This window comes from Rutilus rutilus, assembly GCF_951802725.1.
Source record: "Rutilus rutilus genome assembly, chromosome: 9".
Classification (NCBI taxonomy): Eukaryota; Metazoa; Chordata; class Actinopteri; order Cypriniformes; family Leuciscidae; genus Rutilus; species Rutilus rutilus.
This window is the reverse complement of record NC_140223.1, coordinates 37,045,457-37,059,650: the sequence shown is the minus strand read 5'-3', so window position 1 is coordinate 37,059,650 and position 14,194 is coordinate 37,045,457.

The following is a 14,194-nucleotide window of genomic DNA, read 5'->3' as shown; positions in this document are numbered from 1 at the left end:
CATTGCATTGTATTGCATTGCATTGCATTGCAATGTATTGCATTGCTTTGCACTGCATTGCATTGCACTAACGATCTAACGTTGTGCACTGAAGAATAACATATAGGTTATGCTCTTTTCGCATTGCATTGCACACTAGAACAAAATCATTCCCAAGTTCATTATAGAGATGATATGTGTGTTGTTGCATTGCATTGCATTGCATTGCATTGCATTGAATTACATTGCACTAACGATTTAACGTTGTGCACTGAAGAATAACATATGTTATGCACTTTTTGCATTGCATTGCATTGCACACCAGAACTACCTCATTCCCATGTTGATTAAAGACATAACGTGTTTTGTTGCATTGCTTTGCACTGCATTGCATTGCATTGCATTGCATTGCACTAACGATCTAACGTTGTGTACTGAAGAATAACATATAGGTTATGCACTTTTCGCTTGGCATTGCACACCAGAACTACCTCATTCCCATGTTGATTAAAGACATAACGTGTGTTGTTGCATTGCATTGTATTGCATTACATTGCATTGCTTTTATTTGCATTGCTTTGCACTACATTGCATTGTATTGCATTGCATTGCACTAACGATCTAACGTTGTGTACTGAAGAATAACATATAGGTTATGCACTTTTCGCTTTGCATTGCACACCAGAACTACCTCATTCCCATGTTGATTAAAGACATAACGTGTGTTGTTGCATTGCATTGCATTGCATTGATTTGCAATGCTTTGCACTGCATTGCATTGCATTGCATTGCACTAACGATCTAACGTTGTGTACTGAAGAATAACATATAGGTTATGCACTTTTCGCATTGCATTGCATTTGCACACCAGAACTACCTCATTCCCATGTTGATTAAAGACATAACGTGTGTTGTTGCATTTCATTACATTGCATTGATTTGCATTGATTTGCACTGCATTGCATTGCACTAACGATCTAACGTTGTGCACTGAAGAATAACATATGTTATGCACTTTTTGCATTGCATTGCACACCAGAACTACCTCATTCCCATGTTGATTAAAGACATAACGTGTGTTTTTGCATTGCATTGCATTGCATTGCATTGCATTGCATTGCATTGCATTGCATTTATTTGCATTGCATTGCATTGCACTGCATTGCATTTGCTTTTATTTTCATTGCATTGCACTGCATTGCTTTGCATTGCACTAACGATCTAACGTTGTGCACTGAAGAATAACATATAGGTTATGCACTTTTTGCATTTCATTGCATTGCACACCAGAACTAAATCATTCCCATGTTCATTAAAGAGATAACGTTTGTTGGTGCATTGCATTGCATTGATTTGCATTGATTTGCATTGATTTGCACTGCATTGCATTGCACTAACGATCTAACGTTGTGCAGTTTAGAGTAACATATAGGTTATGCACTTTTTGCATTTCATTGCATTGCACACCAGAACTAAATCATTCCCATGTTCATTAAAGACATAACGTGTGTTGTTGCATTGCATTGTATTGCATTGCATTGCACTAACGATCTAACGTTGTGCACTGAAGAGTAACATATAGGTTATGCACTATTCGCATTGGATTGCATTGCACACCAGAACTAAATCATTCCCATGTTCACTAAAGAGATAACGTGTGTTGGTGCATTGCATTGCATTGCACTAACGATCTAACGTTGTGCACCGAAGAATAACATATAGGTTATGCTCTTTCCGCATTGCATTGCACACCAGAACAAAATCATTCCCAAGTTCATTATAGAGATGATATGTGTGTTGTTGCATTGCATTGCATTGCATTGCATTGATTTGCATTGCTTTGCATTGCTTTGCACTGCACTGCATTGCATTGCATTGCATTGCACTAACGATCTAACGTTGTGCACGTATTGCCATGCATTGCGCACCAGAACTAAATCATTCCCATGTTCATTAAAGACATAACGTGTGTTGTTGCATTGCATTGTATTGCATTGCATTGCATTGCATTGCAATGTATTGCATTGCTTTGCATTGCTTTGCACTGCATTGCATTGCACTAACGATCTAACGTTGTGCACTGAAGAATAACATATAGGTTATGCTCTTTTCGCATTGCATTGCACACTAGAACAAAATCATTCCCAAGTTCATTATAGAGATGATATGTGTGTTGTTGCATTGCATTGCATTGCATTGCATTGCATTGCATTGCATTGAATTGCATTGCACTAACGATTTAACGTTGTGCACTGAAGAATAACATATGTTATGCACTTTTTGCATTGCATTGCATTGCACACCAGAACTACCTCATTCCCATGTTGATTAAAGACATAACGTGTTTTGTTGCATTGCTTTGCACTGCATTGCATTGCATTGCATTGCATTGCATTGCATTGCATTGCATTGCATTGCACTAACGATCTAACGTTGTGTACTGAAGAATAACATATAGGTTATGCACTTTTCGCTTGGCATTGCACACCAGAACTACCTCATTCCCATGTTGATTAAAGACATAACGTGTGTTGTTGCATTGCATTGTATTGCATTGCATTGCATTGCATTGCTTTTATTTGCATTGCATTGCATTGCTTTTATTTGCATTGCTTTGCACTACATTGCATTGCATTGCATTGCATTGCATTGCATTGCACTAACGATCTAACGTTGTGTACTGAAGAATAACATATAGGTTATGCACTTTTCGCTTTGCATTGCACACCAGAACTACCTCATTCCCATGTTGATTAAAGACATAACGTGTGTTGTTGCATTGCATTGCATTGCATTGATTTGCAATGCTTTGCACTGCATTGCATTGCATTGCATTGCACTAACGATCTAACGTTGTGTACTGAAGAATAACATATAGATTATGCACTTTTCGCATTGCATTGCATTTGCACACCAGAACTACCTCATTCCCATGTTGATTAAAGACATAACGTGTGTTGTTGCATTTCATTGCATTGCATTGATTTGCATTGATTTGCACTGCATTGCATTGCACTAACGATCTAACGTTGTGCACTGAAGAATAACATATGTTATGCACTTTTTGCATTGCATTGCACACCAGAACTACCTCATTCCCATGTTGATTAAAGACATAACGTGTGTTTTTGCATTGCATTGCATTGCATTGCATTGCATTGCATTGCATTTATTTGCATTGCATTGCATTGCACTGCACTGCATTGCATTTGCTTTTATTTGCATTGCATTGCACTGCATTGCTTTGCATTGCACTAACGATCTAACGTTGTGCACTGAAGAATAACATATAGGTTATGCACTTTTTGCATTTCATTGCATTGCACACCAGAACTAAATCATTCCCATGTTCATTAAAGAGATAACGTTTGTTGGTGCATTGCATTGCATTGATTTGCATTGATTTGCACTGCATTGCATTGCACTAACGAGCTAACGTTGTGCAGTTTAGAGTAACATATAGGTTATGCACTTTTTGCATTTCATTGCATTGCACACCAGAACTAAATCATTCCCATGTTCATTAAATACATAACGTGTGTTGTTGCATTGCATTGTATTGCATTGCATTGCACTAACGATCTAACGTTGTGCACTGAAGAGTAACATATAGGTTATGCACTATTCGCATTGGATTGCATTGCACACCAGAACAAAATCATTCCAATGTTCATTATAGAGATGATATGTGTGTTGCATTGCATTGCAACATTGCATTACACTAACGATCTAATGTTGTGCACTGAACAATAACATATATGTTATGCACTTTTTGCATTGCATTGCACACCAGAACTACCTCATTCCCATGTTGATTAAAGACATAACGTGTGTTGTTGCAATGCATTGTATTGCATTGCATTGCATTGCATTGCATTGATTTGCATTGCTTTGCATGGCATTGCAATGCACTTAGCGATCTAACGTTGTGCACTGAAGAATAACATATCGGTTATGCACTTTTTGCATTGCATTGCATTGCACACCAGAACTAAATCATTCCCATGTTCACTAAAGAGATAACGTGTGTTGGTGCATTGCATTGCATTGCACTAACGATCTAACGTTGTGCACTGAAGAATAACATATAGGTTATGCACTTTTTGCATTGCAATGCATTGCACACTAGAACTACCTCATTCCCATGTTGATTAAAGACATAACGTATGTTGTTGCATTGTTGCATTGCATTTGTGCATTGCACTAACGATCTAATGTTATGTTGTGCACTGAAGAATAACATATGCTCTTTTCGCATTGCATTGCACTGCACACCAGAACAAAATCATTCCTATGTTTATTATAGAGATGATATGTGTGTTGTTGCATTGCATTGCATTGCATTTCATTACATTACATTACATTGCATTGCATTGAATCGCACTGCACTAACGATCTAACGTTGTGCACTGAAGAATAACATATGGACTTTTCGCATTGCATTGCACACCAGAACTAACTCAATCCCATGTTCATTAAAGACATGACATGTGTTGGGTCATTGCATTGCATTGCACTAACGATCTAACGTTGTGCACTGAAGAATAACATATAGGTTATGTACTTTTCGCATTGCATTGCAATGCACACCAGAACAAAATCATTCCCAAGTTCATTATATAGATAATATGTGTGTTGTTGCATTGCATTGCATAGCATAGCGATCTAACGTTGTGCACTGAAGAATATATAGGTTATGCACTTTTTGCATTGCATTGCATTGCACACCAGAACTAAATCATTCCCATGTTCATTAAAGAGATAACGTGTGTTGGTGCATTGCATTGCACTAACGATCTAACGTTGTTCACTGAAGAATAACATATGCACTTTTCGCATTGCACACCAGAACTAACTCAATCCCATGTTAGAGAGAGATATAACATATGTGTTGTTGCTTTGCACAAACTATCTAATTGTGAATTGTGTGAACTAATTGTGCATTGAAGAATAACATATAGTCTGTGCACTACTTGCATTGCATTGCACAACAGAACTAACTCAATCCCATGTTCATTAAAGAGATAACGTGTGTTGTTGCATTGCATTGGATTACATTGCATTGCACACACGATCTAACGTTGTGTATTGAAGAATAACATAGGCTATGCACTTCTTGCATTGCATTGCACTAACGATCTAACTTTGTGCACTGAAGAATAACATATAAGTTATGCACTTTTCGCATTGCATTGCATTGCATTGCACACCAGAACTAACTCAATCCCATGTTCATTCAAGACATATGTGTGTTGTTGCATTGCATTGCATTGTTAGATCGTTAGTGCAATACAATGCAATGGAATGCAACAACACACACATCATCTCTTTAATGAACATGGGATTGAGTTAGTTCTGGTGTGCAATGCAATGCAAATTTGCCTAGTAAAAACAGAGTTTGTGTTGTTGAATCATAATTTTTTCTAGTACCTCTTGAGCTCATGACAAATAAAAGTTCCAGATGGACAAACATTAACTGCAAAACCCAGTGTGAATAACAATATCTTAAAATAAACTAGAGAGTGGATACACAGATATGGCCTATTTATGAATGAAATTCATGCATTTATTTGTCATTTAAACTTATGCAAACAGGGAAAGAGAGTAGAAAACACTTATTGTCCTGTCGCCCCCTCTAGTGGACAGCATTAAGTATTACGGCCTTCATTGCTCAGAGAACGCAAGTCAATGGATTTTTTGGGGAAAGTAAGTCTTTTTTATTTTTTTATTTTTTTATTAATGTTTATTACAAACTCTCGTGGAGACAACAGCAAAGAAAAAGGCAAGGTATCAACAAAATGCAGTTCTGACAATGAAAAAGATCAAATAAAAATAAAAATAAAAAATAAGGCATTGTTCTCAAATAAATATGTGTAACAGGACCAAAAACATTTCAGCAGCATAACAAATAGCTTCTACAGTTTGTTTAGAAATTTTTACAAGGTTCAAGGAGGATAATAACATACGAAATTCATTTTTAAAACAGTTTACATTTGGCAATTGTTTTTTCCATTTATTTTTGTGAATGTTCAAACCCATAATGATGATAAGGTTAATCAAAAGTGAAATGTCCCTCGTCAGTTTAGAATTATAAATAAGAATATCTTCGATTGTAAATTGTTCAAGTTCACTAATTTTATGGAAACGCTGGTTGAACAAAGACTTTTTGTTTGATACAAATTACTCTATTATTCCACAAGGTGGCACAATGAGGGGTAAAGTTATGGGTAAATACCATCTTCCAATGATGCAAACTTGTTTATGAAACTCAGATAATTAAAAAAAAAATTTAGAAAATTTCAAAAGTCACATTTCAAAAGAAAGTTTAACCCACCGAACCTCTTGAAAATACTTTTTGGAATTTGAAACCATATTGAATCCGGCTTCAATAGAAACTCTTTCAACCACTTTATTTTAAATGTTCCTAACATTGCCTCAAAATCCAATGTTTTGATCCCCCCCTTTAACCAACATAGTAGGTCTTATTTCTACATATAAATTTATATAGAGTTAATTTTCCTCGCGTTTTTTGGAGCAATGTATAGAGATTGACATGGATAAATCAGTTTGGATACCCTCAGCCTTGGACAATAAGTAACGCCCAAAAATGGAAAGATCTCTACTAAGCCAGTGGTTTAAGGATAATTGATATTTGAATAAGGAAAATTTGAATAAGGAAAATTGATATTTGATCAATTTTTTCTTTCATATTAATTTCCTCTCTTTGTTTTTCATCTTTAACCATCTTAACTCCAAGATATTTAACATTTTTTTAACAGGGATTTCTGTATCTATACAGTCATATAACGCAAGTAGTTCACACTTTCATATTTAAACGAAGACCTGAAGCTTTGGAAAAAATTGAAATTATTCGCAATGAATTGCTAACCATAGATTTATCCCATTAAAGATTCGCGCAAATCTTTTGCGATTTTTTCTAAATATCGATAAAAAACTATTGCGAAATGACGGCGTTTCCATTAACCGATGTTATGCGACTGAAACGTCATTTTTTCCTCTCGCGTTAAGTCATTCCAACGGACGATCATGGCAACGGACGTTGGTAAGTTTATATATATATATAACAGCCACGTATCGCACTAGACATTATTATTATTATTAATGGGAGGTGTGTTATCCAAGCAATAATGGCAAGGAAAGACCCTTATACTGTGAGCTGCACATATGAGGTGTTTCTGGGTCTCCCTCATTTCTGCTTCTAGGTCTTGATTGTGGCATTTCTTTGAGGTTTAGAATCCAGTATTTCTATCATTATTTTGTCTTTTATGAATTTAATAAAGAACTCTGTCTTGTATTCTGTCCAAACACACCGCGTCATCTACGTCAGGTGACCTGTAGCCTAAATGCGCAAAAACTGTTTCCATTGCAGTTTTGGGAAATATTTATTTTTCGAATTGCTTGAAAAACCAGCGGAAAAACTTTTTTGCGATAAATGGGAGTTTTGGCGAAATTGATGTGTTTCCATTGGGCGTATTTTCAATTCGCAATTTCAATTTGCGCAATTTGAAAGGTAGTAATGGAAACGCGGCTAGTGTCGTCTGCAAACTGACTAAGGCGAAATTCGTAATCAAAAAAATGTATAGGTACCCTGAAAATTTGGATGATTTAATATCAGATATACTAGTGGCTGTGAACATAAAATGAACAACTTTGGACTAATTGGACATCCTTGTCTTATTCCGCAAGTTATATTTATTCTTGGTGTTAGTCCTGCGTTTAAGGAGACATAATTGCAAATATCAGTATAGAACATATTGATTACTGAACAAAATTTTTTGTCGAATCCAAAATTTTCTAAAGTAGAAAATAAAAAAATCGAGTTCTATAGAATCGAAAGCTTTGTAAAATAAAATCAGGCTTTCCGATTCCAGAATAGACCGATAGTCCAGCATGTCCAATTAATCTCACATTATTACACGCTTCTACCTTTTATAAACGCAGACTGAGTTTCATCTACAATTTTATCAATTACTGTTTTCAATCTCTCTGCATATATTAACGCTAATAACTTATAGCCTATAATATAACTTAATAGGCCTCCAATTGTCTAAATTTGTTTTATCTTTTTTGTTTTGGGGAGTAGGGTTATTATACCAGTTTTCATTGTTGGAGTAAGACATTCGATAAATGCATTCAATAACAATTCTTTGATATCTTCCCCAAAAAACGTAAAAAATGTCGAGGTAAACCCATCAATTCCAGGTGACTTCCCATGTTTCAGTTTTTTTCAGGGCATTTTCTATTTCTTACAGATTTATTTTGCCGTCTAACCTTTTTTTTTGTCATTCTCCCCAATCCTTTTAATATTGCTCTTAATCAGAGTAAAAGGGATTCACAGTCCTCTTTGTGGACATTTGAGCTATAAGTCAGAGTAAAAGAGTTGAACTTCCTCCTGTATTTGGCTATAGGCTCTTCTATGACTGTGTCATTTTCTGTTAATTTGCAGATTCTTTTTTTAGACTACCTAGACTTTTCTAAGCCATAGAAATATGTTGTGGTCTTTTCACCTTCTTCGATCCATAGCCCTGGATCGTACAAAGGCTCCACTTGCTTTTTCTTGCTGTTTTTGGAGGGAATTCAACTCCGTTAGTTCTTCCTCCGAAGCATTAGTTTTACCACAGAGTATGTTAATCCTTTTCAGTATTTCTTTCTGTTTAAGTTTACTTGTTTTTGACATGCTTTTTCCCGTTTCAATTGCCAACCTATTTGTTTCAAATTTAAATAATTTCCACTTCCCTTTATTTGACATATCCATTCCTTTTACTTTTAGACAGAGGGATTTTATTTGTTTGCAAAAACCATAATTTGATAAAAGTATATTAGTTTCCATATGTTACCCGAAGAGCGGGAAAGTAAGTCAGACCAGTTAGAAAAGATATAAGCGAGTCAGACCAGTCTAAAGGTCTGAGCTGAGTTTGGTGAAGCATTAAGGCGGAGGCAATTTCTCATGATAATAATAATAATAATAATAATAATAATAATAATAATAATGTTTAAATATATGCTGGCTTTCTAAAGCCAACATAATAAAGAAAACTCAGAGAAACATCGACCAATTCAGTATGTAATAAAATTGTATTAGTTTTATAATAAAACTAATAACATTTTAAAGGTAGGCCTATGCCGTGCTCTTCAACCGACATGATTTTAATTAATCCCAAACCTGCTAATTTTGTCAGTATTAATGTACGTTCACTAGCTTCTACACATGCATACATTCATAAATATACATTTTGTGTCTATTAAAATTTCTAAATTATTTATAGCCTACATATGTCACACACGTCTACCTGCCTTTTGATGTAGCCTAAATAAAAGACGAGAGTGGTAAATGTTACGGACATATGGTCCGTACTGTACATATGGTACAGTTCAGCCTATTATTGCCTTATTTTTATTTCCACTTCCCTTTTACACAAAGAAACGGAACTATTTGCACTGTATTTATCAATGGGAAATACATCATGCTAAAATAATCTGTCATTTTTTGTATTGTGGTTCACATTATTGGGTTCGCTTGCAAGTCTCAGCAGCGCGAATTACGTGACCAGCAACATATTTCTGCTTCAAATATTGTAGTTAGTTAACAGTGAGTGGTGGTTTCGGACATTTTATATTTTATTACAGTGCATTTGTCAGTGCCGCACTCGTACTGACTCTTATTCTGCCTGACAGAAAGAAAAGCTCGTCGCTAACTGAAGGTGGAGCGTTTCGACCAATCAGATGAAAGGGGCGTTTCTGCGCCGCCCACGTGTGCAAATGAAATATCTAACCCATAAACCGATTTGTAAACCACAAACGAAAAATGAAAAATCATTATTTTTCAAATACCTAATTTTAAAACCAAAACCTAATTTTTCATTTTTTTTAACTAAAAAACGAATAAACGAGCTGGTTTTCATTTCTCATTATTCCATTCCAAACAGGAAATCAAATGATCAAAAAGTTTTTATTTTTTATTTTTTATGTTTTATTGAACACCAAAAAAGTAACAAAAAACAGAATATACATCTATAATGGCATTGACAAATACAGATAAATGAGTAGGCACATGACAGTCAAATAAATGGATAATGACAAAAGAATGTATATATTTGAAGGAAAAAAAGAAAAAAAGAACAAGAAGGGGTCTCTTCATTCCTCTTCTAAGAGATCAAGGTCTCTTATTATTCTAGCCAATTTCTGGGCCTTTTTACTTTTCATACATTGCAACGGTGGAAAGAAATTACAAATAAAGTCTCTTTTAAATACAGAAAAATAAGGTTTCGTCTTCGCATTTATGAATAAAGAATTTGCCCAGAATCAACATTACATTAATAAAAAAATCTTTTTTTTTTCTCATCCAACAACATTCCAAACATAATATGCTTCCTAGCAAAAGTTGGCAGTGAATGAATCTTTGTCTCCAACCAGTAAGACATATTTTCCCAAAAGGTATTTGAAAAAACACAAGAAAAAAAAAAGGTGATCGTTGTCTCTATGTCAACTTGACAAAAAGTACAGGCATTTTCTTCAAAATTAAACCGTTGTCTTAAAAATTCACTTGACCATTGAATATTTTAAAATGGGTTTCCTTAGCTTTAGGAGCCACTGGAAAGCTAATATACTGTGTTCGCAATTCTTTAACAAATGTCATAAGCTTGCAAAACACAGTTATTATACAGAAATGTCGGATATAATATAGAACGAATAAGAGCGAATAAGTTTGTTGGGAAGCATTGCCCTGAGGTCATTGAAGAGAAGGGAGTTCACAAGATCCATCTGGCATGTTGACAGAAGCGTTTTGTACAAAATTTATAAAACTTTTTGGAATGGCATTTACGACACGCTCAAATTGTTGGCGTTCACATTGTAAATTGTATTTAGTACAGAAGTCTCTAAAAGTTAACAAGCTCCCATCTTCATCCATTACAGTAAATAAAGAACTGACCAAATACTGTTTTCAAGCCGATCAAGAACACATAGAGACTTGTATCTAGATACAATAAATATATTGTTCCATATAGGGAATCTGTGTGGAGAAAAGTTGTGGTTATATAACAAAATCTGCTGGTGAAAGGAAGATAATTTGATTGGCAGTCTGGAAACAGTAAAATCAAATCTCAGTAGAAAATCAATTCCACCCAATTTTCTAAATATACCTCTGGGAATGCAAAACCAGAAATTAGTTTCATTTGTTATACATTTTTTAATCCATTTGACCTTCAACATACCATTTATACAATAGAAGTCAAAGGCTTGTAATCCACCATTTTCATAATCTTGTATAAGATTTGCCCTCTTTATATAGTGCACACGTTTACTCCATATATAATTTAAATGAATTTGATTAATGGTCTTATTAGCTCTATTAGAAATGGAGAGACAAGATGCAGGATAGATACACACTTTCCATTTTAGTTAAATAAATTCTACCAAAGATAGACACATCCCTTTGCATCCATGCATCAAGCCTGCCTTTGCATTCATTCCACCTATTCCAGACATTTTGCTTTTCCATCATGACCTCATCCTTAGAAATGTTTATGCCTAAATATCTGACATTCGACTTGACTGGAATATTATGTGAAATTTTAAGAGGGCATTCATGTATGGTAATAATTTCTGAGAATTTAGAAAAATAGTTAACTATCTCAATTGCTTTAGGAACCTGGTCAAGACCTTTTAAAAATAATGTTGTATCGTCAGCCAATTGACTAAGTATAATTTCCTGTCCAAACAGATTTTCAATATAATTTTATATTACATAATTTTAATATAACAAATAATTTTTCAATATTTGAGATTTTAATTAGGAGAGCCAACATCTCTGTAGCCAGAATAAACAATGAGGGTGAGATGGGGCATCCTTGTTTAACTCCTCTCTTAATATCAAATCTGGGTGAAGTACCTGTTGGTAGGGCCACTGAACTATTGGTATTTGTGTAGAATAACTGAATAACATTACAAACATGTTCACCAAACCCATACATTTTCAAACATTTAAAAATAAATGAATGTTCTAAAATATCAAAGGCTTTATAGAAATCTAAAAATAAAATAACCCCATCATCCTCTGTTTCTTGATTATACTCCAGCAAGTCCAAAACCAGTCGAATATTGTTATGTATAGAACCACGGTTTTAGTGATTTCCTGAAAAGCTGCAAAAATAAATTCCCAAAAGTAAAGTAAATAAAAAGTAAATAAAGTCCCAAAAATGGCGCTAAAAATTAGACGTAATACCATCTGGGCCAGGTGATTTATCCAATGACAAACACATAACAGCAGAATCAAGCTCTTCGATTGTTAATTCTGCATCACATATCATTTTGAACTGTTCATCTATATGAGGAACAAATTCTCCGTATTTTTAATGATTAAAATTGGCATTATTTTATATGAAAAAGTTAATAATTTTATTTTATTGACAAAATATTTTATTTTGTCTTTTGTATTTTTTTTATTAGATCATGCATATAACATTTTAATCTGTCATATGATCATGTGATAATGTCTACTCGGGGCATGTCTCATTTCACTTCATTCATTCAGGGTAAATCAAGAGAAAAGTATACGCTGTAATGAAACAAAACCACTACTAGACGTGTGAAATTAAGGGGAAAATAAATACTCTGAACCTTAAGTAGATTTACACAAACTAAGAAAGTCTAAAAGCGTAAGGTTGTGCCCCGCTCTCCCCTATCTAAGATGTTTTATTTATTTTTTTATGTAGGCCTATGTCTCAAAAAAAAAAAAAAAAAAAAATGTACAATTTAACATTTGCTTCTTTAATTTAAAAAAGACAAGGACAAGCGTTAATGTCGAGCCCTGGTATGTTTTCCTTGACTGGTTTTCCCTGCATAATTACGTTGTTGAAAACGAAAAGCGAGTGTTTCTGCATTAAACAACTATCTCAACTGTTAAATAACAGATGTAAGATTAAAATAATATCAGATCTGTCTTATTTTAAATAAACACACACACACACACACACACACACACACACACACACACACACACACACACACACACACACACACACACACACACACACACACACACACACACACACACACACACACACACACACACACACACACACACAAAAAACAGATGAAAAATTAACATGAGTAAGAAATGTTCATTTGCTCCATCTAGTGGCAATCGTCATGAAATGCCATGTTATACTATTTTTGTCCACAAGAGGTCGGCAGAGCAAAGCAATGCAATGAGTTATTTTGTATTTAAATTAAAGAATGTGGAAAATGTGCTTTTTTTTGTTAAAATGTAATATTGTTTTATCTTGTTTGAGAACAATGACTCAAGGACTTGTCATTCTGATGGCAGAGTTCACTGACATAAATACTGACTTTTGAGAGGTGAACTAAGGGTTTTTAGGCTTTTGCAGATAATCCATTGTGTTCTGCGGTTTGTATGAATTGTCTGGAGAATTGCACTTACTGGTTTGCAAATGTTTTTTGTTTTTTTTTCTCACTTTATTAAAATTTTCCATTTAAACAAAATATAACATACACTTACAAAACATATACTTATATAACCTTCATATATATACACACACACACATATACAGTATATATATATATATATATATATATATATATATTGTTAATAAAAGGATCCACACAACAAATAACAAAAGAATACAATTTATACTAGAAAAAAAGAACAATAATAAGATTAATAATAATAATAACAACAAGATAGTAAGACAAGCAAATAGTAAAAAAAACAACTATGGTCATCCAAAACTATAAATAAATGAATAAAATAATAATAATTAAAAAAAAATATAATTTCACAGGTACAAAAAGGTGCTAAACATCCTGAGCACATCCGACATATCCCTAAAGCAGGGTACCAATCTATATACCGGGGGAGGGAAATAATTACTACCAGAGGAGATGTGTAGTCAGGTGAATGAAGGCCTTTCATTTCTTTACATATCCTATAGGAAAGATCCCCAAATTCTATTGAAATTATCCGAGGATCTCTTCATTGTGTGTCTGATTTTTTCTAGCTTAATAAAATGGAAAATATCTTGAATCCGTAAAGAATGAGTCGATTTCCAGTTTAATAAAATGAAACGCCTTGCCAGCAGTGTGACAAAGGCTACGAAGTCAGACTTGTATTTGGGCATATCAAGAGAAGTGGGAAGAGTACAGAATAAAGCAGTGAAAGCCAGAGGTTCAATAT